The sequence below is a fragment of the Podarcis filfolensis genome (genome assembly GCF_964270895.1).
Source record: "Podarcis filfolensis genome assembly, chromosome: 4".
Classification (NCBI taxonomy): Eukaryota; Metazoa; Chordata; class Lepidosauria; order Squamata; family Lacertidae; genus Podarcis; species Podarcis filfolensis.
Genome location: NC_139607.1, coordinates 16,531,331 through 16,553,907, shown reverse-complemented (window position 1 = coordinate 16,553,907; position 22,577 = coordinate 16,531,331).

Below are 22,577 nucleotides of genomic sequence, written 5' to 3'. Positions count from 1 at the left end.
CCAAACTGTTGCAAACGATCTCCTGAAAGATTTTTCGGTGGAAACAGATGTGTTTTTATCATCGGAAAAAGAATAAGCCCTCAACTCTGAACGACTTTTTTTTTGAAAAAATCCCTAAGCCGCGCGGTCACAATTTCAGCAAAAATCTGACGTTCTGCAATTCACTCAAAAATGGTGCCAAACTGTTGCAAACGATCTCTTGAAAGATTTTTCTGTGGAAACAGATGTGTTTTTATCATCGGAAACAGAATTAGCCCTCGACTCTGAACAACTTTTTTTTGAAAAAATCCCTAAGCCGCGCGGTCACAATTTCAGCAAAAATCTGACGTTTTGCAATTCACTCAAAAATGGTTCCAAAATGTTGCAAAGGATCTCTTGAAAGATTTTTCTGTGGAAACAGATGTGTTTTTATCATCGGAAACAGAATAAGCCCTCGACTCTGAGCGACTTTTTTTTTGAAAAAGTCCCTAAGCCGCGCGGTCACAATTTCAGCAAAAATCTGACGTTATGCAATTCACTCAAAAATGGTTCCAAACTGTTGCAAAGGATCTCTTGAAAGGTTATTCGGTGGAAACAGATGGGTTTTTATCATCGGAATCAGAATTAGCCCTCGACTCTGAACAACTTTTTTTTGAAAAAATCCCTAAGCCGCGCGGTCACAATTTCAGCAAAAATCTGACGTTCTGCAATTCACTCAAAAATGGTTCCAAAATGTTGCAAAGTATCTCTTGAAAGATTTTTCGGTGGAAACAGATGTGTTTTTATCATCAGAAACAGAATTAGCCCTCGACACTAAACAACATTTTTTTAAAAAAATCCCTAAGCCGCGCGGTCACAATTTCAGCAAAAATCTGACGTTCTGCAATTCACTCAAAAATGGTGCCAAACTGTTGCAAAGGATCTCTTGAAAGGTTATTCGGTGGAAACAGATGTGTTTTTATCATCGGAAACAGAATTAGCCCTCGACTCTGAACAACTTTTTTTTGAAAAAATCCCTAAGCCGCGCGGTCACAATTTCAGCAAAAATCTGACGTTTTGCAATTCACTCAAAAATGGTGCCAAACTGTTGCAAAGGATCTCTTGAAAGATTTTTCGGTGGAAACAGATGTGTTTTTATCATCGGAAACAGAATAAGCCCTCGATGCAGAACGACTTTTTTTTGAAAAAATCCCTAAGCCGCGCGGTCACAATTTCAGCAAAAATCTGACGTTATGCAATTCACTCAAAAATGGTGCCAAACTGTTGCAAAGGATCTCTTGAAAGGTTATTCGGTGGAAACAGATGGGTTTTTATCATCGGAATCAGAATTAAACCTCAACTCTGAACAACTTTTTTTTGAAAAAATCCCTAAGCCGCGCGGTCACAATTTCAGCAAAAATCTGACGTTTTGCAATTCACTCAAAAATGGTTCCAAATTGTTGCAAAGGATCTCCTGAAAGATTTTTCGGTGGAAACAGATGTGTTTTTATCATCGGAAACAGAATAAGCCCTCGACTCTGAGCGACTTTTTTTTGAAAAAATCCCTAAGCCGCGCGGTCACAATTTCAGCAAAAATCTGACGTTTTGCAATTCACTCAAAAATGGTTCCAAACTGTTGCAAAGGATCTCTTGAAAGATTTTTCAGTGGAAACAGATGTGTTTTTATCATCGGAAGCAGAATAAGCCCTCGATGCAGAACGACTTTTTTTTGAAAAAATCCCTAAGCCGCGCGGTCACAATTTCAGCAAAAATCTGACGTTATGCATTTCACTCAAAAATGGTGCCAAGCTGTTGCAAAGTATCTCTTGAAAGATTTTTTGGTGGAAACAGATGTGTTTTTACAATCGGAAACAGAATTAGCCATCGACTCTGAACAACTTTTTTTTGAAAAAATCCCTAAGCCGCGCGGTCACAATTTCAGCAAAAATCTGACGTTATGCAATTCACTCAAAAATGGTGCCAAACTGTTGCAAACGATCTCTTGAAAGGTTATTCGGTGGAAACAGATGGGTTTTTATCATCGGAATCAGAATTAGCCCTCGACTCTGAACAACTTTTTTTTGAAAAAATCCCTAAGCCGCGCGGTCACAATTTCAGCAAAAATCTGACGTTATGCAATTCACTCAAAAATGGTGCCAAACTGTTGCAAAGGATCTCTTGAAAGATTTTTCGGTGGAAACAGATGTGTTTTTATCATCGGAAACAGAATAAGCCCTCGATGCAGAACGACTTTTTTTTGAAAAAATCCCTAAGCCGCGCGGTCACAATTTCAGCAAAAATCTGACGTTATGCAATTCACTCAAAAATGGTGCCAAACTGTTGCAAACGATCTCTTCAAAGGTTATTCGGTGGAAACAGATGGGTTTTTATCATCGGAATCAGAATTAGCCCTCGACTCTGAACAACTTTTTTTTGAAAAAATCCCTAAGCCGCGCGGTCACAATTTCAGCAAAAATCTGACGTTTTGCAATTCACTCAAAAATGGTTCCAAACTGTTGCAAAGGATCTCCTGAAAGATTTTTCGGTGGAAACAGATGTGTTTTTATCATCGGAAACAGAATAAGCCCTCGACTCTGAACGACTTTTTTTTGAAAAAATCCCTAAGCCGCGCGGTCACAATTTCAGCAAAAATCTGACGTTCTGCAATTCACTCAAAAATGGTGCCAAACTGTTGCAAAGGATCTCTTGAAAGATTTTTCGGTGGAAACAGATGTGTTTTTATCATCGGAAACAGAATAAGCCCTCGATGCAGAACGACTTTTTTTTGAAAAAATCCCTAAGCCGCGCGGTCACAATTTCAGCAAAAATCTGACGTTATGCAATTCACTCAAAAATGGTGCCAAACTGTTGCAAAGGATCTCTTGAAAGGTTATTCGGTGGAAACAGATGGGTTTTTATCATCGGAATCAGAATTAAACCTCAACTCTGAACAACTTTTTTTTGAAAAAATCCCTAAGCCGCGCGGTCACAATTTCAGCAAAAATCTGACGTTTTGCAATTCACTCAAAAATGGTTCCAAATTGTTGCAAAGGATCTCCTGAAAGATTTTTCGGTGGAAACAGATGTGTTTTTATCATCGGAAACAGAATAAGCCCTCGACTCTGAGCGACTTTTTTTTGAAAAAATCCCTAAGCCGCGCGGTCACAATTTCAGCAAAAATCTGACGTTTTGCAATTCACTCAAAAATGGTTCCAAACTGTTGCAAAGGATCTCTTGAAAGATTTTTCAGTGGAAACAGATGTGTTTTTATCATCGGAAGCAGAATAAGCCCTCGATGCAGAACGACTTTTTTTTGAAAAAATCCCTAAGCCGCGCGGTCACAATTTCAGCAAAAATCTGACGTTATGCATTTCACTCAAAAATGGTGCCAAGCTGTTGCAAAGTATCTCTTGAAAGATTTTTTGGTGGAAACAGATGTGTTTTTACAATCGGAAACAGAATTAGCCATCGACTCTGAACAACTTTTTTTTGAAAAAATCCCTAAGCCGCGCGGTCACAATTTCAGCAAAAATCTGACGTTATGCAATTCACTCAAAAATGGTGCCAAACTGTTGCAAACGATCTCTTGAAAGGTTATTCGGTGGAAACAGATGGGTTTTTATCATCGGAATCAGAATTAGCCCTCGACTCTGAACAACTTTTTTTTGAAAAAATCCCTAAGCCGCGCGGTCACAATTTCAGCAAAAATCTGACGTTATGCAATTCACTCAAAAATGGTGCCAAACTGTTGCAAAGGATCTCTTGAAAGATTTTTCGGTGGAAACAGATGTGTTTTTATCATCGGAAACAGAATAAGCCCTCGATGCAGAACGACTTTTTTTTGAAAAAATCCCTAAGCCGCGCGGTCACAATTTCAGCAAAAATCTGACGTTATGCAATTCACTCAAAAATGGTGCCAAACTGTTGCAAACGATCTCTTCAAAGGTTATTCGGTGGAAACAGATGGGTTTTTATCATCGGAATCAGAATTAGCCCTCGACTCTGAACGACTTTTTTTTGAAAAAATCCCTAAGCCGCGCGGTCACAATTTAAGCAAAAATCTGCCGTTCTGCAATTCACTCAAAAATGGTGCCAAACTGTTGCAAACGATGCCTTGAAAGGTTGTTCATTGGAAACAGATGTTTTTTTATCATCAGAATTAGCCCTCGACTCTAAACAACAGTTTTTTAAAAAAATCCCTAAGCCGCGCGGTCACAATTTCAGCAAAAATCTGACGTTCTGCAATTCACTCAAAAATGGTGCCAAACTGTTGCAAACGATCTCTTGAAAGGTTATTCGGTGGAAACAAATGTGTTTTTATCATCAGAAACAGAATTAGCCCTCGACTCTAAACAACTTTTTTTTGAAAAAATCCCTAAGGCGCGCGGTCACAATTTCAGCAAAAATCTGACGTTCTGCAATTCAATCAAAAATGGTGCCAAACTGTTGCAAACGATCTCCTGAAAGATTTTTCTGTGGAAACAGATGTGTTTTTATCATCGGAAAAAGAATAAGCCCTCGACTCTGAACGACTTTTTTTTTAAAAAATCCCTAAGCCGCGCGGTCACAATTTCAGCAAAAATCTGACGTTCTGCAATTCACTCAAAAATGGTGCCAAACTGTTGCAAACGATCTCTTGAAAGATTTTTCTGTGGAAACAGATGTGTTTTTATCATCGGAAACAGAATTAGCCCTCGACTCTGAACAACTTTTTTTTGAAAAAATCCCTAAGCCGCGCGGTCACAATTTCAGCAAAAATCTGACGTTTTGCAATTCACTCAAAAATGGTTCCAAACTGTTGCAAACGATCTCTTGAAAGATTTTTCGGTGGAAACAGATGTGTTTTTATCATCGGAAACAGAATTAGCCCTCGACTCTGAACAACTTTTTTTTGAAAAAATCCCTAAGCCGCGCGGTCACAATTTCAGCAAAAATCTGACGTTATGCAATTCACTCAAAAATGGTGCCAAACTGTTGCAAACGATCTCTTGAAATGTTATTCGGTGGAAACAGATGGGTTTTTATCATCGGAATCAGAATTAGCCCTCGACTCTAAACAACATTTTTTTTAAAAAAATCCCTAAGCCGCGCGGTCACAATTTCAGCAAAAATCTGACGTTTTGCAATTCACTCAAAAATGGTTCCAAAATGTTGCAAAGGATCTCCTGAAAGATTTTTTGGTGGAAACAGATGTGTTTTTATCATCGGAAACAGAATTAGCCCTCGACTCTGAACAACTTTTTTTTGAAAAAATCCCTAAGCCGCGCGGACAAAATTTCAGTAAAAATCTGATGTTTTGCAATTCACTCAAAAATGGTTCCAAAATGTTGCAAAGTATCTCTTGAAAGATTTTTCGGTGGAAACAGATGTGTTTTTATCATCAGAAACAGAATTAGCCCTCGACACTAAACAACATTTTTTTAAAAAAATCCCTAAGCCGCGCGGTCACAATTTCAGCAAAAATCTGACCTTCTGCAATTCACTCAAAAATGGTGCCAAACTGTTGCAAAGGATCTCTTGAAAGGTTATTCGGTGGAAACAGATGTGTTTTTATCATCGGAAACAGAATTAGCCCTCGACTCTGAACAACTTTTTTTTGAAAAATCCCTAAGCCGCGCGGTCACAATTTCAGCAAAAATCTGACGTTTTGCAATTCACTCAAAAATGGATCCAAACTGTTGCAAAGGATCTCTTGAAAGATTTTTCGGTGGAAACAGATGTGTTTTTATCAACAGAAACAGAATTAGCCCTCGACTCTGAACGACTTTTTTTTGAAAAAATCCCTAAGCCGCGCGGTCACAATTTCAGCAAAAATCTGACGTTATGCAATTCACTCAAAAATGGTGCCAAACTGTTGCAAACGATCTCATGAAAGGTTATTCGGTGGAAACAGATGGGTTTTTATCATCGGAATCAGAATTAGCCCTCGACTCTGAACAACTTTTTTTTGAAAAAATCCCTAAGCCGCGCGGTCACAATTTCAGCAAAAATCTGACGTTATGCAATTCACTCAAAAATGGTGCCAAACTGTTGCAAACGATCTCTTGAAAGGTTATTCGGTGGAAACAGATGGGTTTTTATCATCGGAATCTGAATTAGCCCTCGACTCTGAACAACTTTTTTTTGAAAAAATCCCTAAGCCGCGCGGTCACAATTTCAGCAAAAATCTGACGTTATGCAATTCACTCAAAAATGGTGCCAAACTGTTGCAAAGGATCTCTTGAAAGATTTTTCGGTGGAAACAGATGTGTTTTTATCATCGGAAACAGAATAAGCCCTCGATGCAGAACGACTTTTTTTTGAAAAAATTCCTAAGCCGCGCGGTCACAATTTCAGCAAAAACCTGACGTTATGCAATTCACTCAAAAATGGTGCCAAACTGTTGCAAACGATCTCATGAAAGGTTATTCGGTGGAAACAGATGGGTTTTTATCATCGGAATCAGAATTAGCCCTCGACTCTGAACAACTTTTTTTTGAAAAAATCCCTAAGCCGCGCGGTCACAATTTCAGCAAAAATCTGACGTTATGCAATTCACTCAAAAATGGTGCCAAACTGTTGCAAACGATCTCTTGAAAGGTTATTCGGTGGAAACAGATGGGTTTTTATCATCGGAATCAGAATTAGCCCTCGACTCTGAAAAACTTTTTTTTGAAAAAATCCCTAAGCCGCGCGGTCACAATTTCAGCAAAAATCTGACGTTCTGCAATTCACTCAAAAATGGTGCCAAACTGTTGCAAACGATCTCTTGAAATGTTATTCGGTGGAAAGAGATGTGTTTTTATCATCAGAAACAGAATTAGCCCTCGACTCTAAACAACATTTTTTAAAAAAAATCCCTAAGTCGCGCGGTCACAATTTCAGCAAAAATCTGACGTTTTGCAATTCACTCAAAAATGGTTCCAAACTGTTGCAAAGGATCTCCTGAAAGATTTTTTGGTGGAAACAGATGTGTTTTTATCATCGGAAACAGAATTAGCCCTCGACTCTGAACAACTTTTTTTTGAAAAAATCCCTAAGCCGCGCGGTCAAAATTTCAGTAAAAATCTGATGTTTTGCAATTCACTCAAAAATGGTTCCAAAATGTTGCAAAGTATCTCTTGAAAGATTTTTCGGTGGAAACAGATGTGTTTTTATCATCAGAAACAGAATTAGCCCTCGACACTAAACAACATTTTTTTAAAAAAATCCCTAAGCCGCGCGGTCACAATTTCAGCAAAAATCTGACGTTATGCAATTCACTCAAAAATGGTTCCAAACTGTTGCAAAGGATCTCTTGAAAGATTTTTCGGTGGAAACAGATGTGTTTTTATCATCGGAAACAGAATAAGCCCTCGACTCTGAGCGACTTTTGTTTTTGAAAAAGTCCCTAAGCCGCGCGGTCACAATTTCAGCAAAAATCTGACGTTATGCAATTCACTCAAAAATGGTGCCAAACTGTTGCAAACGATCTCTTGAAAGGTTATTCGGTGGAAACAGATGGGTTTTTATCATCGGAATCAGAATTAGCCCTCGACTCTGAACAACTTTTTTTTGAAAAAATCCCTAAGCCGCGCGGTCACAATTTCAGCAAAAATCTGACGTTCTGCAATTCACTCAAAAATGGTGCCAAACTGTTGCAAACGATCTCTTGAAAGATTTTTCTGTGGAAACAGATGTGTTTTTACCATCGGAAACAGAATTAGCCCACGACTCTGAACAACTTTTTTTTGAAAAAATCCCTAAGCCGCGCGGTCACAATTTCAGCAAAAATCTGACGTTCTGCAATTCAATCAAAAATGGTGCCAAACTGTTGCAAAGGATCTCTTGAAAGGTTATTCGGTGGAAACAGATGTGTTTTTATCATCGGAAACAGAATTAGCCCTCGACTCTGAACAACTTTTTTTTGAAAAAATCCCTAAGCCGCGCGGTCACAATTTCAGCAAAAATCTGACGTTTTGCAATTCACTCAAAAATGGATCCAAACTGTTGCAAAGGATCTCTTGAAAGATTTTTCGGTGGAAACAGATGTGTTTTTATCATCGGAAACAGAATAAGCCCTCGATGCAGAACGACTTTTTTTTGAAAAAATCCCTAAGCCGCGCGGTCACAATTTCAGCAAAAATCTGACGTTATGCAATTCACTCAAAAATGGTGCCAAACTGTTGCAAACGATCTCATGAAAGGTTATTCGGTGGAAACAGATGGGTTTTTATCATCGGAATCAGAATTAGCCCTCGACTCTGAACAACTTTTTTTTGAAAAAATCCCTAAGCCGCGCGGTCACAATTTCAGCAAAAATCTGACGTTATGCAATTCACTCAAAAATGGTGCCAAACTGTTGCAAAGGATCTCTTGAAAGATTTTTCGGTGGAAACAGATGTGTTTTTATCATCGGAAACAGAATAAGCCCTCGATGCAGAACGACTTTTTTTTGAAAAAATCCCTAAGCCGCGCGGTCACAATTTCAGCAAAAATCTGACGTTATGCAATTCACTCAAAAATGGTGCCAAACTGTTGCAAACGATCTCTTGAAAGGTTATTGGGTGGAAACAGATGGGTTTTTATCATCGGAATCAGAATTAGCCCTCGACTCTGAACAACTTTTTTTTGAAAAAATCCCTAAGCCGCGCGGTCACAATTTCAGCAAAAATCTGCCGTTTTGCAATTCACTCAAAAATGGTTCCAAACTGTTGTAAAGGATCTCTTGAAAGGTTTTTCTGTGGAAACAGATGTGTTTTTATCATCGGAAACAGAATTAGCCCTCGACTCTGAACAACTTTTTTTTGAAAAAATCCCTAAGCCGCGCGGTCACAATTTCAGCAAAAATCTGACGTTATGCAATTCACTCAAAAATGGTTCCAAACTGTTGCAAAGGATCTCTTGAAAGATTTTTCGGTGGAAACAGATGTGTTTTTACCATTGGAAACAGAATTAGCCCACGACTCTGAACAACTTTTTTTTGAAAAAATCCCTAAGCCGCGCGGTCACAATTTCAGCAAAAATCTGACGTTCTGCAATTCAATCAAAAATGGTGCCAAACTGTTGCAAACGATCTCCTGAAAGATTTTTCGGTGGAAACAGATGTGTTTTTATCATCGGAAAAAGAATAAGCCCTCAACTCTGAACGACTTTTTTTTTGAAAAAATCCCTAAGCCGCGCGGTCACAATTTCAGCAAAAATCTGACGTTCTGCAATTCACTCAAAAATGGTGCCAAACTGTTGCAAACGATCTCTTGAAAGATTTTTCTGTGGAAACAGATGTGTTTTTATCATCGGAAACAGAATTAGCCCTCGACTCTGAACAACTTTTTTTTGAAAAAATCCCTAAGCCGCGCGGTCACAATTTCAGCAAAAATCTGACGTTTTGCAATTCACTCAAAAATGGTTCCAAAATGTTGCAAAGGATCTCTTGAAAGATTTTTCTGTGGAAACAGATGTGTTTTTATCATCGGAAACAGAATAAGCCCTCGACTCTGAGCGACTTTTTTTTTGAAAAAGTCCCTAAGCCGCGCGGTCACAATTTCAGCAAAAATCTGACGTTATGCAATTCACTCAAAAATGGTTCCAAACTGTTGCAAAGGATCTCTTGAAAGGTTATTCGGTGGAAACAGATGGGTTTTTATCATCGGAATCAGAATTAGCCCTCGACTCTGAACAACTTTTTTTTGAAAAAATCCCTAAGCCGCGCGGTCACAATTTCAGCAAAAATCTGACGTTCTGCAATTCACTCAAAAATGGTTCCAAAATGTTGCAAAGTATCTCTTGAAAGATTTTTCGGTGGAAACAGATGTGTTTTTATCATCAGAAACAGAATTAGCCCTCGACACTAAACAACATTTTTTTAAAAAAATCCCTAAGCCGCGCGGTCACAATTTCAGCAAAAATCTGACGTTCTGCAATTCACTCAAAAATGGTGCCAAACTGTTGCAAAGGATCTCTTGAAAGGTTATTCGGTGGAAACAGATGTGTTTTTATCATCGGAAACAGAATTAGCCCTCGACTCTGAACAACTTTTTTTTGAAAAAATCCCTAAGCCGCGCGGTCACAATTTCAGCAAAAATCTGACGTTTTGCAATTCACTCAAAAATGGATCCAAACTGTTGCAAAGGATCTCTTGAAAGATTTTTCGGTGGAAACAGATGTGTTTTTATCATCAGAAACAGAATTAGCCCTCGACTCTAAACGACTTTTTTTTGAAAAAATCCCTAAGCCGCGCGGTCACAATTTCAGCAAAAATCTGTCGTTTTGCAATTCACTCAAAAATGGTTCCAAACTGTTGTAAAGGATCTCTTGAAAGGTTTTTCTGTGGAAACAGATGTGGTTTTTTCATCGGAAACAGAATTAGCCCTCGACTCTGAACAACTTTTTTTTGAAAAAATCCCTAAGCCGCGCGGTCACAATTACAGCAAAAATCTGACGTTCTGCAATTCACTCAAAAATGGTTCCAAAATGTTGCAAAGGATCTCTTGAAAGATTTTTCTGTGGAAACAGATGTGTTTTTATCATCGGAAACAGAATAAGCCCTCGACTCTGAGCGACTTTTTTTTTGAAAAAGTCCCTAAGCCGCGCGGTCACAATTTCAGCAAAAATCTGACGTTCTGCAATTCACTCAAAAATGGTGCCAAACTGTTGCAAACGATCTCTTGAAAGATTTTTCTGTGGAAACAGATGTGTTTTTATCATCGGAAACAGAATTAGCCCTCGACTCTGAACAACTTTTTTTTGAAAAAATCCCTAAGCCGCGCGGTCACAATTTCAGCAAAAATCTGACGTTTTGCAATTCACTCAAAAATGGTTCCAAAATGTTGCAAAGGATCTCTTGAAAGATTTTTCTGTGGAAACAGATGTGTTTTTATCATCGGAAACAGAATAAGCCCTCGACTCTGAGCGACTTTTTTTTTGAAAAAGTCCCTAAGCCGCGCGGTCACAATTTCAGCAAAAATCTGACGTTATGCAATTCACTCAAAAATGGTTCCAAACTGTTGCAAAGGATCTCTTGAAAGGTTATTCGGTGGAAACAGATGGGTTTTTATCATCGGAATCAGAATTAGCCCTCGACTCTGAACAACTTTTTTTTGAAAAAATCCCTAAGCCGCGCGGTCACAATTTCAGCAAAAATCTGACGTTCTGCAATTCACTCAAAAATGGTTCCAAAATGTTGCAAAGTATCTCTTGAAAGATTTTTCGGTGGAAACAGATGTGTTTTTATCATCAGAAACAGAATTAGCCCTCGACACTAAACAACATTTTTTTAAAAAAATCCCTAAGCCGCGCGGTCACAATTTCAGCAAAAATCTGACGTTCTGCAATTCACTCAAAAATGGTGCCAAACTGTTGCAAAGGATCTCTTGAAAGGTTATTCGGTGGAAACAGATGTGGTTTTTTCATCGGAAACAGAATTAGCCCTCGACTCTGAACAACTTTTTTTTGAAAAAATCCCTAAGCCGCGCGGTCACAATTTCAGCAAAAATCTGACGTTATGCAATTCACTCAAAAATGGTTCCAAACTGTTGCAAAGGATCTCTTGAAAGATTTTTCGGTGGAAACAGATGTGTTTTTACCATTGGAAACAGAATTAGCCCACGACTCTGAACAACTTTTTTTTGAAAAAATCCCTAAGCCGCGCGGTCACAATTTCAGCAAAAATCTGACGTTCTGCAATTCACTCAAAAATCGTGCCAAACTGTTGCAAAGGATCTCTTGAAAGGTTATTCGGCGGAAACAGATGTGTTTTTATCATCGGAAACAGAATTAGCCCTCGACTCTGAACAACTTTTTTTTGAAAAAATCCCTAAGCCGCGCGGTCACAATTTCAGCAAAAATCTGACGTTATGCAATTCACTCAAAAATGGTGCCAAACTGTTGCAAACGATCTCTTGAAAGGTTATTCGGTGGAAACAGATGGGTTTTTATCATCGGAATCAGAATTAGCCCTCGACTCTGAACAACTTTTTTTTGAAAAAATCCCTAAGCCGCGCGGTCACAATTTCAGCAAAAATCTGACGTTCTGCAATTCACTCAAAAATGGTTCCAAAATGTTGCAAAGTATCTCTTGAAAGATTTTTCGGTGGAAACAGATGTGTTTTTATCATCAGAAACAGAATTAGCCCTCGACACTAAACAACATTTTTTTAAAAAAATCCCTAAGCCGCGCGGTCACAATTTCAGCAAAAATCTGACGTTCTGCAATTCACTCAAAAATGGTGCCAAACTGTTGCAAACGAATCCTGAAAGATTTTTCGGTGGAAACAGATGTGTTTTTATCATCGGAAAAAGAATAAGCCCTCGACTCTGAACGACTTTTTTTTTGAAAAAATCCCTAAGCTGCGCGGTCACAATTTCAGCAAAAATCTGACGTTCTGCAATTCACTCAAAAATGGTGCCAAACTGTTGCAAACGATCTCTTGAAAGATTTTTCTGTGGAAACAGATGTGTTTTTATCATCGGAAACAGAATTAGCCCTCGACTCTGAACAACTTTTTTTTGAAAAAATCCCTAAGCCGCGCGGTCACAATTTCAGCAAAAATCTGACGTTTTGCAATTCACTCAAAAATGGTTCCAAAATGTTGCAAAGGATCTCTTGAAAGATTTTTCTGTGGAAACAGATGTGTTTTTATCATCGGAAACAGAATAAGCCCTCGACTCTGAGCGACTTTTTTTTTGAAAAAGTCCCTAAGCCGCGCGGTCACAATTTCAGCAAAAATCTGACGTTATGCAATTCACTCAAAAATGGTTCCAAACTGTTGCAAAGGATCTCTTGAAAGGTTATTCGGTGGAAACAGATGGGTTTTTATCATCGGAATCAGAATTAGCCCTCGACTCTGAACAACTTTTTTTTGAAAAAATCCCTAAGCCGCGCGGTCACAATTTCAGCAAAAATCTGACGTTTTGCAATTCACTCAAAAATGGTTCCAAAATGTTGCAAAGTATCTCTTGAAAGATTTTTCGGTGGAAACAGATGTGTTTTTATCATCAGAAACAGAATTAGCCCTCGACTCTAAACAACTTTTTTTTGAAAAAATCCCTAAGCCGCGCGGTCACAATTTCAGCAAAAATCTGCCGTTTTGCAATTCACTCAAAAATGGTTCCAAACTGTTGTAAAGGATCTCTTGAAAGGTTTTTCTGTGGAAACAGATGTGGTTTTTTCATCGGAAACAGAATTAGCCCTCGACTCTGAACAACTTTTTTTTGAAAAAATCCCTAAGCCGCGCGGTCACAATTTCAGCAAAAATCTTACGTTATGCAATTCACTCAAAAATGGTTCCAAACTGTTGCAAAGGATCTCTTGAAAGATTTTTCGGTGGAAACAGATGTGTTTTTACCATTGGAAACAGAATTAGCCCACGACTCTGAACAACTTTTTTTTGAAAAAATCCCTAAGCCGCGCGGTCACAATTTCAGCAAAAATCTGACGTTATGCAATTCACTCAAAAATGGTGCCAAACTGTTGCAAACGATCTCTTGAAAGGTTATTCGGTGGAAACAGATGGGTTTATATCATCGGAATCAAAATTAGCCCTCGACTCTGAACAACTTTTTTTTGAAAAAATCCCTAAGCCGCGCGGTCACAATTTCAGCAAAATTCTGACGTTCTGCAATTCACTCAAAAATGGTGCCAAACTGTTGCAAACGATCTCTTGAAATGTTATTCGGTGGAAAGAGATGTGTTTTTATCATCAGAAACAGAATTAGCCCTCGACTCTGAACAACATTTTTTAAAAAAAATCCCTAAGCCGCGCGGTCACAATTTCAGCAAAAATCTGACGTTTTGCAATTCACTCAAAAATGGTTCCAAACTGTTGCTAAGGATCTCCTGAAAGATTTTTTGGTGGAAACAGATGTGTTTTTATCATCGGAAACAGAATTAGCTCTCGACTCTGAACAACTTTTTTTTGAAAAAATCCCTAAGCCGCGCGGTCAAAATTTCAGTAAAAATCTGATGTTTTGCAATTCACTCAAAAATGGTTCCAAAATGTTGCAAAGTATCTCTTGAAAGATTTTTCGGTGAAAACAGATGTGTTTTTATCATCGGAAACAGAATTAGCCCTCGACTCTGAACAACTTTTTTTTGAAAAAATCCCTAAGCCGCGCGGTCACAATTTCAGCAAAAATCTGACGTTCTGCAATTCAATCAAAAATGGTGCCAAACTGTTGCAAACGATCTCCTGAAAGATTTTTCGGTGGAAACAGATGTGTTTTTATCATCGGAAAAAGAATAAGCCCTCGACTCTGAACGACTTTTTTTTGAAAAAATCCCTAAGCCGCGCGGTCACAATTTCAGCAAAAATCTGACGTTCTGCAATTCACTCAAAAATGGTGCCAAAATGTTGCAAAGGATCTCTTGAAAGATTTTTCTGTGGAAACAGATGTGTTTTTATCATCGGAAACAGAATAAGCCCTCGACTCTGAGCGACTTTTTTTTTGAAAAAGTCCCTAAGCCGCGCGGTCACAATTTCAGCAAAAATCTGACGTTATGCAATTCACTCAAAAATGGTGCCAAACTGTTGCAAACGATCTCTTGAAAGGTTATTCGGTGGAAACAGATGGGTTTATATCATCGGAATCAAAATTAGCCCTCGACTCTGAACAACTTTTTTTTGAAAAAATCCCTAAGCCGCGCGGTCACAATTTCAGCAAAAATCTGACGTTCTGCAATTCACTCAAAAATGGTGCCAAACTGTTGCAAACGATCTCTTGAAATGTTATTCGGTGGAAAGAGATGTGTTTTTATCATCAGAAACAGAATTAGCCCTCGACTCTGAACAACATTTTTTTAAAAAAATCCTTAAGCCGCGCGGACACAATTTCAGCAAAAATCTGACGTTTTGCAATTCACTCAAAAATGGTTCCAAACTGTTGCAAAGGATCTCCTGAAAGATTTTTTGGTGGAAACAGATGTGTTTTTATCATCGGAAACAGAATTAGCTCTCGACTCTGAACAACTTTTTTTTGAAAAAATCCCTAAGCCGCGCGGTCAAAATTTCAGTAAAAATCTGATGTTTTGCAATTCACTCAAAAATGGTTCCAAAATGTTGCAAAGTATCTCTTGAAAGATTTTTCGGTGAAAACAGATGTGTTTTTATCATCGGAAACAAAATTAGCCCTCGACTCTGAACAACTTTTTTTTGAAAAAATCCCTAAGCCGCGCGGTCACAATTTCAGCAAAAATCTGACGTTCTGCAATTCAATCAAAAATGGTGCCAAACTGTTGCAAACGATCTCCTGAAAGATTTTTCGGTGGAAACAGATGTGTTTTTATCATCGGAAAAAGAATAAGCCCTCGACTCTGAACGACTTTTTTTTGAAAAAATCCCTAAGCCGCGCGGTCACAATTTCAGCAAAAATCTGACGTTCTGCAATTCACTAAAAATGGTGCCAAACTGTTGCAAACGATCTCTTGAAAGATTTTTCTGTGGAAACAGATGTGTTTTTATCATCGGAAACAGAATTAGCCCTCGACTCTGAACAACTTTTTTTTGAAAAAATCCCTAAGCCGCGCGGTCACAATTTCAGCAAAAATCTGACGTTCTGCGATTCACTCAAAAATGGTGCCAAACTGTTGCAAACGATCTCTTGAAATGTTATTCGGTGGAAAGAGATGTGTTTTTATCATCAGAAACAGAATTAGCCCTCGACTTTGAACAACATTTTTTTAAAAAAATCCCTAAGCCGCGCGGTCACAATTTCAGCAAAAATCTGACGTTTTGCAATTCACTCAAAAATGGTTCCAAACTGTTGCAAAGGATCTCCTGAAAGATTTTTTGGTGGAAACAGATGTGTTTTTATCATCGGAAACAGAATTAGCCCTCGACTCTGAACAACTTTCTTTTGAAAAAATCCCTAAGCCGCGCCGTCACAATTTCAGCAAAAATCTGACGTTATGCAATTCACTCAAAAATGGTTCCAAACTGTTGCAAAGGATCTCCTGAAAGATTTTTTGGTGGAAACAGATGTGTTTTTATCATCGGAAACAGAATAAGCCCTCGATGCAGAACGCCTTTTTTTTGAAAAAATCCCTAAGCCGCGCGGTCACAATTTCAGCAAAAATCTGACGTTCTGCAATTCACTCAAAAATGGTGCCAAACTGTTGCAAACGATCTCTTGAAAGGTTATTCGGTGGAAACAGATGTGTTTTTATCATCAGAAACAGAATTAGCCCTCGACACTAAACAACATTTTTTAAAAAAAATCCCTAAGCCGCGCGGTCACAATTTCAGCAAAAATCTGACGTTCTGCAATTCACTCAAAAATGGTGCCAAACTGTTGCAAAGGATCTCTTGAAAGGTTATTCGGTGGAAACAGTTGTGTTTTTATCATCGGAAACAGAATTAGCCCTCGACTCTGAACAACTTTTTTTTGAAAAAATCCCTAAGCCGCGCGGTCACAATTTCAGCAAAAATCTGACGTTTTGCAATTCACTCAAAAATGGATCCAAACTGTTGCAAAGGATCTCTTGAAAGATTTTTCGGTGGAAACAGATGTGTTTTTATCATCGGAAACAGAATAAGCCCTCGATGCAGAATGACTTTTTTTTAAAAAAATCCCTAAGCCGCGCGGTCACAATTTCAGCAAAAATCTGACGTTATGCAATTCACTCAAAAATGGTGCCAAACTGTTGCAAACGATCTCATGAAAGGTTATTCGGTGGAAACAGATGGGTTTTTATCATCGGAAACAGAATAAGCCCTCGATGCAGAACGACTTTTTTTTAAAAAAATCCCTAAGCCGCGCGGTCACAATTTCAGCAAAAATCTGACGTTATGCAATTCACTCAAAAATGGTGCCAAACTGTTGCAAACGATCTCATGAAAGGTTATTCGGTGGAAACAGATGGGTTTTTATCATCGGAATCAGAATTAGCCCTCGACTCTGAACAACTTTTTTTTGAAAAAATCCCTAAGCCGCGCGGTCACAATTTCAGCAAAAATCTGACGTTATGCAATTCACTCAAAAATGGTGCCAAACTGTTGCAAACGATCTCTTGAAAGGTTATTCGGTGGAAACAGATGGGTTTTTATCATCGGAATCAGAATTAGCCCTCGACTCTGAACAACTTTTTTTTGATAAAATCCCTAAGCCGCGCGGTCACAATTTCAGCAAAAATCTGACGTTTTGCAATTCACTCAAAAATGGTTCCAAACTGTTGCAAAGGATCTCCTGAACGATTTTTCTGTGGAAACAGATGTGTTTTTACCATCGGAAACAGAATTAGCCCTCGACTCTGAACAACTTTTTTTTGAAAAAATCCCTAAGCCGCGCGGTCACAATTTCAGCAAAAATCTGACGTTATGCAATTCACTCAAACATGGTTCCAAACTGTTGCAAAGGATCTCCTGAAAGATTTTTCGGTGGAAACAGATGTGTTTTTATCATCGGAAAAAGAATAAGCCCTCGACTCTGAATGACTTTTTTTTGAAAAAATCCCTAAGCCGCGCGGTCACAATTTCAGCAAAAATCTGACGTTTTGCAATTCACTCAAAAATGGTTCCAAACAGTTGCAAAGGATCTCCTGAAAGATTTTTTGGTGGAAACAGATGTGTTTTTATCATCGGAAACAGAATTAGCCCTCGACTCTGAACAACTTTTTTTTGAAAAAATCCCTAAGCCGCGCGGTCAAAATTTCAGTAAAAATCTGATGTTTTGCAATTCACTCAAAAATGGTTCCAAAATGTTGCAAAGTATCTCTTGAAAGATTTTTCGGTGGAAACAGATGTGTTTTTATCATCGGAAACAGAATTAGCCCTCGACTCTGAACAACTTTTTTTTGAAAAAATCCCTAAGCCGCGCGGTCACAATTTCAGCAAAAATCTGACGTTCTGCAATTCACTCAAAAATGGTGCCAAACTGTTGCAAAGGATCTCTTGAAAGGTTATTCGGTGGAAACAGATGTGTTTTTATCATCGGAAACAGAATTAGCCCTCGACTCTGAACAACTTTCTTTTGAAAAAATCCCTAAGCCGCGCCGTCACAATTTCAGCAAAAATCTGACGTTATGCAATTCACTCAAAAATGGTTCCAAACTGTTGCAAAGGATCTCCTGAAAGATTTTTTGGTGGAAACAGATGTGTTTTTATCATCGGAAACAGAATAAGCCCTCGATGCAGAACGACTTTTTTTTGAAAAAATTCCTAAGCCGCGCGGTCACAATTTCAGCAAAAATCTGACGTTCTGCAATTCACTCAAAAATGGTGCCAAACTGTTGCAAAGGATCTCTTGAAAGGTTATTCGGTGGAAACAGATGTGTTTTTATCATCGGAAACAGAATTAGCCCTCGACTCTGAACAACTTTTTTTTGAAAAAATCCCTAAGCCGCGCGGTCACAATTTCAGCAAAAATCTGACGTTTTGCAATTCACTCAAAAATGGATCCAAACTGTTGCAAAGGATCTCTTGAAAGATTTTTCGGTGGAAACAGATGTGTTTTTATCATCGGAAACAGAATAAGCCCTCGATGCAGAACGACTTTTTTTTGAAAAAATCCCTAAGCCGCGCGGTCACAATTTCAGCAAAAATCTGACGTTATGCAATTCACTCAAAAATGGTGCCAAACTGTTGCAAACGATCTCATGAAAGGTTATTCGGTGGAAACAGATGGGTTTTTATCATCGGAAACAGAATAAGCCCTCGATGCAGAACGACTTTTTTTTGAAAAAATCCCTAAGCCGCGCGGTCACAATTTCAGCAAAAATCTGACGTTATGCAATTCACTCAATAATGGTGCCAAACTGTTGCAAACGATCTCTTGAAAGGTTATTCGGTGGAAACAGATGGGTTTTTATCATCGGAATCAGAATTAGCCCTCGACTCTGAACAACTTTTTTTTGAAAAAATCCCTAAGCCGCGCGGTCACAATTTCAGCAAAAATCTGACGTTTTGCAATTCACTCAAAAATGGTTCCAAACTGTTGCAAAGGATCTCCTGAAAGATTTTTCGGTGGAAACAGATGTGTTTTTATCATCGGAAACAGAATAAGCCCTCGACTCTGAACGACTTTTTTTTGAAAAAATCCCTAAGCCGCGCGGTCACAATTTCAGCAAAAATCTGACGTTCTGCAATTCACTCAAAAATGGTGCCAAACTGTTGCAAACGATCTCTTGAAAGGTTATTCGGTGGAAACAGATGTGTTTTTATCATCAGAAACAGAATTAGCCCTCGACTCTAAACAACTTTTTTTTGAAAAAATCCCTAAGCCGCGCGGTCACAATTTCAGCAAAAATCTGCCGTTTTGCAATTCACTCAAAAATGGTTCCAAACTGTTGTAAAGGATCTCTTGAAAGATTTTTCTGTGGAAACAGATGTGTTTTTATCATCGGAAACAGAATTAGCCCTCGACTCTGAACAACTTTTTTTTGAAAAAATCCCTAAGCCGCGCGGTCACAATTTCAGCAAAAATCTGACGTTATGCAATTCACTCAAAAATGGTTCCAAACTGTTGCAAAGGATCTCTTGAAAGATTTTTCGGGGGAAACAGATGTGTTTTTACCATTGGAAACAGAATTAGCCCTCGACTCTGAACAACTTTTTTTTGAAAAAATCCCTAAGCCGCGCGGTCACAATTTCAGCAAAAATCTGACGTTTTGCAATTCACTCAAAAATGGTTCCAAATTGTTGTAAAGGATCTCTTGAAAGATTTTTCTGTGGAAACAGATGTGTTTTTATCATGGGAAACAGAATTAGCCCTCGACTCTGAACAACTTTTTTTTGAAAAAATTCCTAAGCCGCGCGGTCACAATTTCAGCAAAAATCTGCGGTTTTGCAATTCACTCAAAAATGGTTCCAAATTGTTGCAATGGATCTCCTGAAAGATTTTTCGGTGGAAACAGATGTGTTTTTACCATCGGAATCAGAATTAGCCCTCGACTCTGAACAACTTTTTTTTGAAAAAATCCCTAAGCCGCGCGGTCACATTTTCAGCAAAAATCTGACGTTATGCAATTCACTCAAAAATGGTGCCAAACTGTTGCCAAGGATCTCCTGAAAGACTTTTCGGTGGAAACAGATGGGTTTTTATCATCGGAATCAGAATTAGCCCTCGAGTCTGAACAACTTTTTTTTGAAAAAATCCCTAAGCCGCGCGGTCACAATTTCAGCAAAAATCTGACGTTATGCAATTCACTCAAAAATGGTGCCAAACTGTTGCAAACGATCTCTTGAAAGGTTATTCGGTGGAAACAGATGGGTTTTTATCATCGGAATCAGAATTAGCCCTCGACTCTGAACAACTTTTTTTTGAAAAAATCCCTAAGCCGCGCGGTCACAATTTCAGCAAAAATCTGACGTTCTGCAATTCACTCAAAAATGGTGCCAAACTGTTGCAAACGATCTCTTGAAAGGTTATTCGGTGGAAACAGATGTGTTTTTATCATCAGAAACAGAATTAGCCCTCGACTCTAAACAACTTTTTTTTGAAAAAATCCCTAAGCCGCGCGGTCACAATTTCAGCAAAAATCTGCCGTTTTGCAATTCACTCAAAAATGGTTCCAAACTGTTGTAAAGGATCTCTTGAAAGATTTTTCTGTGGAAACAGATGTGTTTTTATCATCGGAAACAGAATTAGCCCTCGACTCTGAACAACTTTTTTTTGAAAAAATCCCTAAGCCGCGCGGTCACAATTTCAGCAAAAATCTGACGTTATGCAATTCACTCAAAAATGGTTCCAAACTGTTGCAAAGGATCTCTTGAAAGATTTTTCGGTGGAAACAGATGTGTTTTTATCATCGGAAACAGAATAAGCCCTCGATGCAGAACGACTTTTTTTTGAAAAAATCCCTAAGCCGCGCCGTCACAATTTCAGCAAAAATCTGACGTTATGCAATTCACTCAAAAATGGTGCCAAACTGTTGCAAACGATCTCATGAAAGGTTATTCGGTGGAAACAGATGGGTTTTTATCATCGGAAACAGAATAAGCCCTCGATGCAGAACGACTTTTTTTTGAAAAAATCCCTAAGCCGCGCGGTCACAATTTCAGCAAAAATCTGACGTTATGCAATTCACTCAATAATGGTGCCAAACTGTTGCAAACGATCTCTTGAAAGGTTATTCGGTGGAAACAGATGGGTTTTTATCATCGGAATCAGAATTAGCCCTCGACTCTGAACAACTTTTTTTTGAAAAAATCCCTAAGCCGCGCGGTCACAATTTCAGCAAAAATCTGACGTTTTGCAATTCACTCAAAAATGGTTCCAAACTGTTGCAAAGGATCTCCTGAAAGATTTTTCGGTGGAAACAGATGTGTTTTTATCATCGGAAACAGAATAAGCCCTCGACTCTGAACGACTTTTTTTTGAAAAAATCCCTAAGCCGCGCGGTCACAATTTCAGCAAAAATCTGACGTTCTGCAATTCACTCAAAAATGGTGCCAAACTGTTGCAAACGATCTCTTGAAAGGTTATTCGGTGGAAACAGATGTGTTTTTATCATCAGAAACAGAATTAGCCCTCGACTCTAAACAACTTTTTTTTGAAAAAATCCCTAAGCCGCGCGGTCACAATTTCAGCAAAAATCTGCCGTTTTGCAATTCACTCAAAAATGGTTCCAAACTGTTGTAAAGGATCTCTTGAAAGATTTTTCTGTGGAAACAGATGTGTTTTTATCATCGGAAACAGAATTAGCCCTCGACTCTGAACAACTTTTTTTTGAAAAAATCCCTAAGCCGCGCGGTCACAATTTCAGCAAAAATCTGACGTTATGCAATTCACTCAAAAATGGTTCCAAACTGTTGCAAAGGATCTCTTGAAAGATTTTTCGGGGGAAACAGATGTGTTTTTACCATTGGAAACAGAATTAGCCCTCGACTCTGAACAACTTTTTTTTGAAAAAATCCCTAAGCCGCGCGGTCACAATTTCAGCAAAAATCTGACGTTTTGCAATTCACTCAAAAATGGTTCCAAATTGTTGTAAAGGATCTCTTGAAAGATTTTTCTGTGGAAACAGATGTGTTTTTATCATGGGAAACAGAATTAGCCCTCGACTCTGAACAACTTTTTTTTGAAAAAATTCCTAAGCCGCGCGGTCACAATTTCAGCAAAAATCTGCGGTTTTGCAATTCACTCAAAAATGGTTCCAAATTGTTGCAATGGATCTCCTGAAAGATTTTTCGGTGGAAACAGATGTGTTTTTACCATCGGAATCAGAATTAGCCCTCGACTCTGAACAACTTTTTTTTGAAAAAATCCCTAAGCCGCGCGGTCACATTTTCAGCAAAAATCTGACGTTATGCAATTCACTCAAAAATGGTGCCAAACTGTTGCCAAGGATCTCCTGAAAGACTTTTCGGTGGAAACAGATGGGTTTTTATCATCGGAATCAGAATTAGCCCTCGAGTCTGAACAACTTTTTTTTGAAAAAATCCCTAAGCCGCGCGGTCACAATTTCAGCAAAAATCTGACGTTATGCAATTCACTCAAAAATGGTGCCAAACTGTTGCAAACGATCTCTTGAAAGGTTATTCGGTGGAAACAGATGGGTTTTTATCATCGGAATCAGAATTAGCCCTCGACTCTGAACAACTTTTTTTTGAAAAAATCCCTAAGCCGCGCGGTCACAATTTCAGCAAAAATCTGACGTTCTGCAATTCACTCAAAAATGGTGCCAAACTGTTGCAAACGATCTCTTGAAAGGTTATTCGGTGGAAACA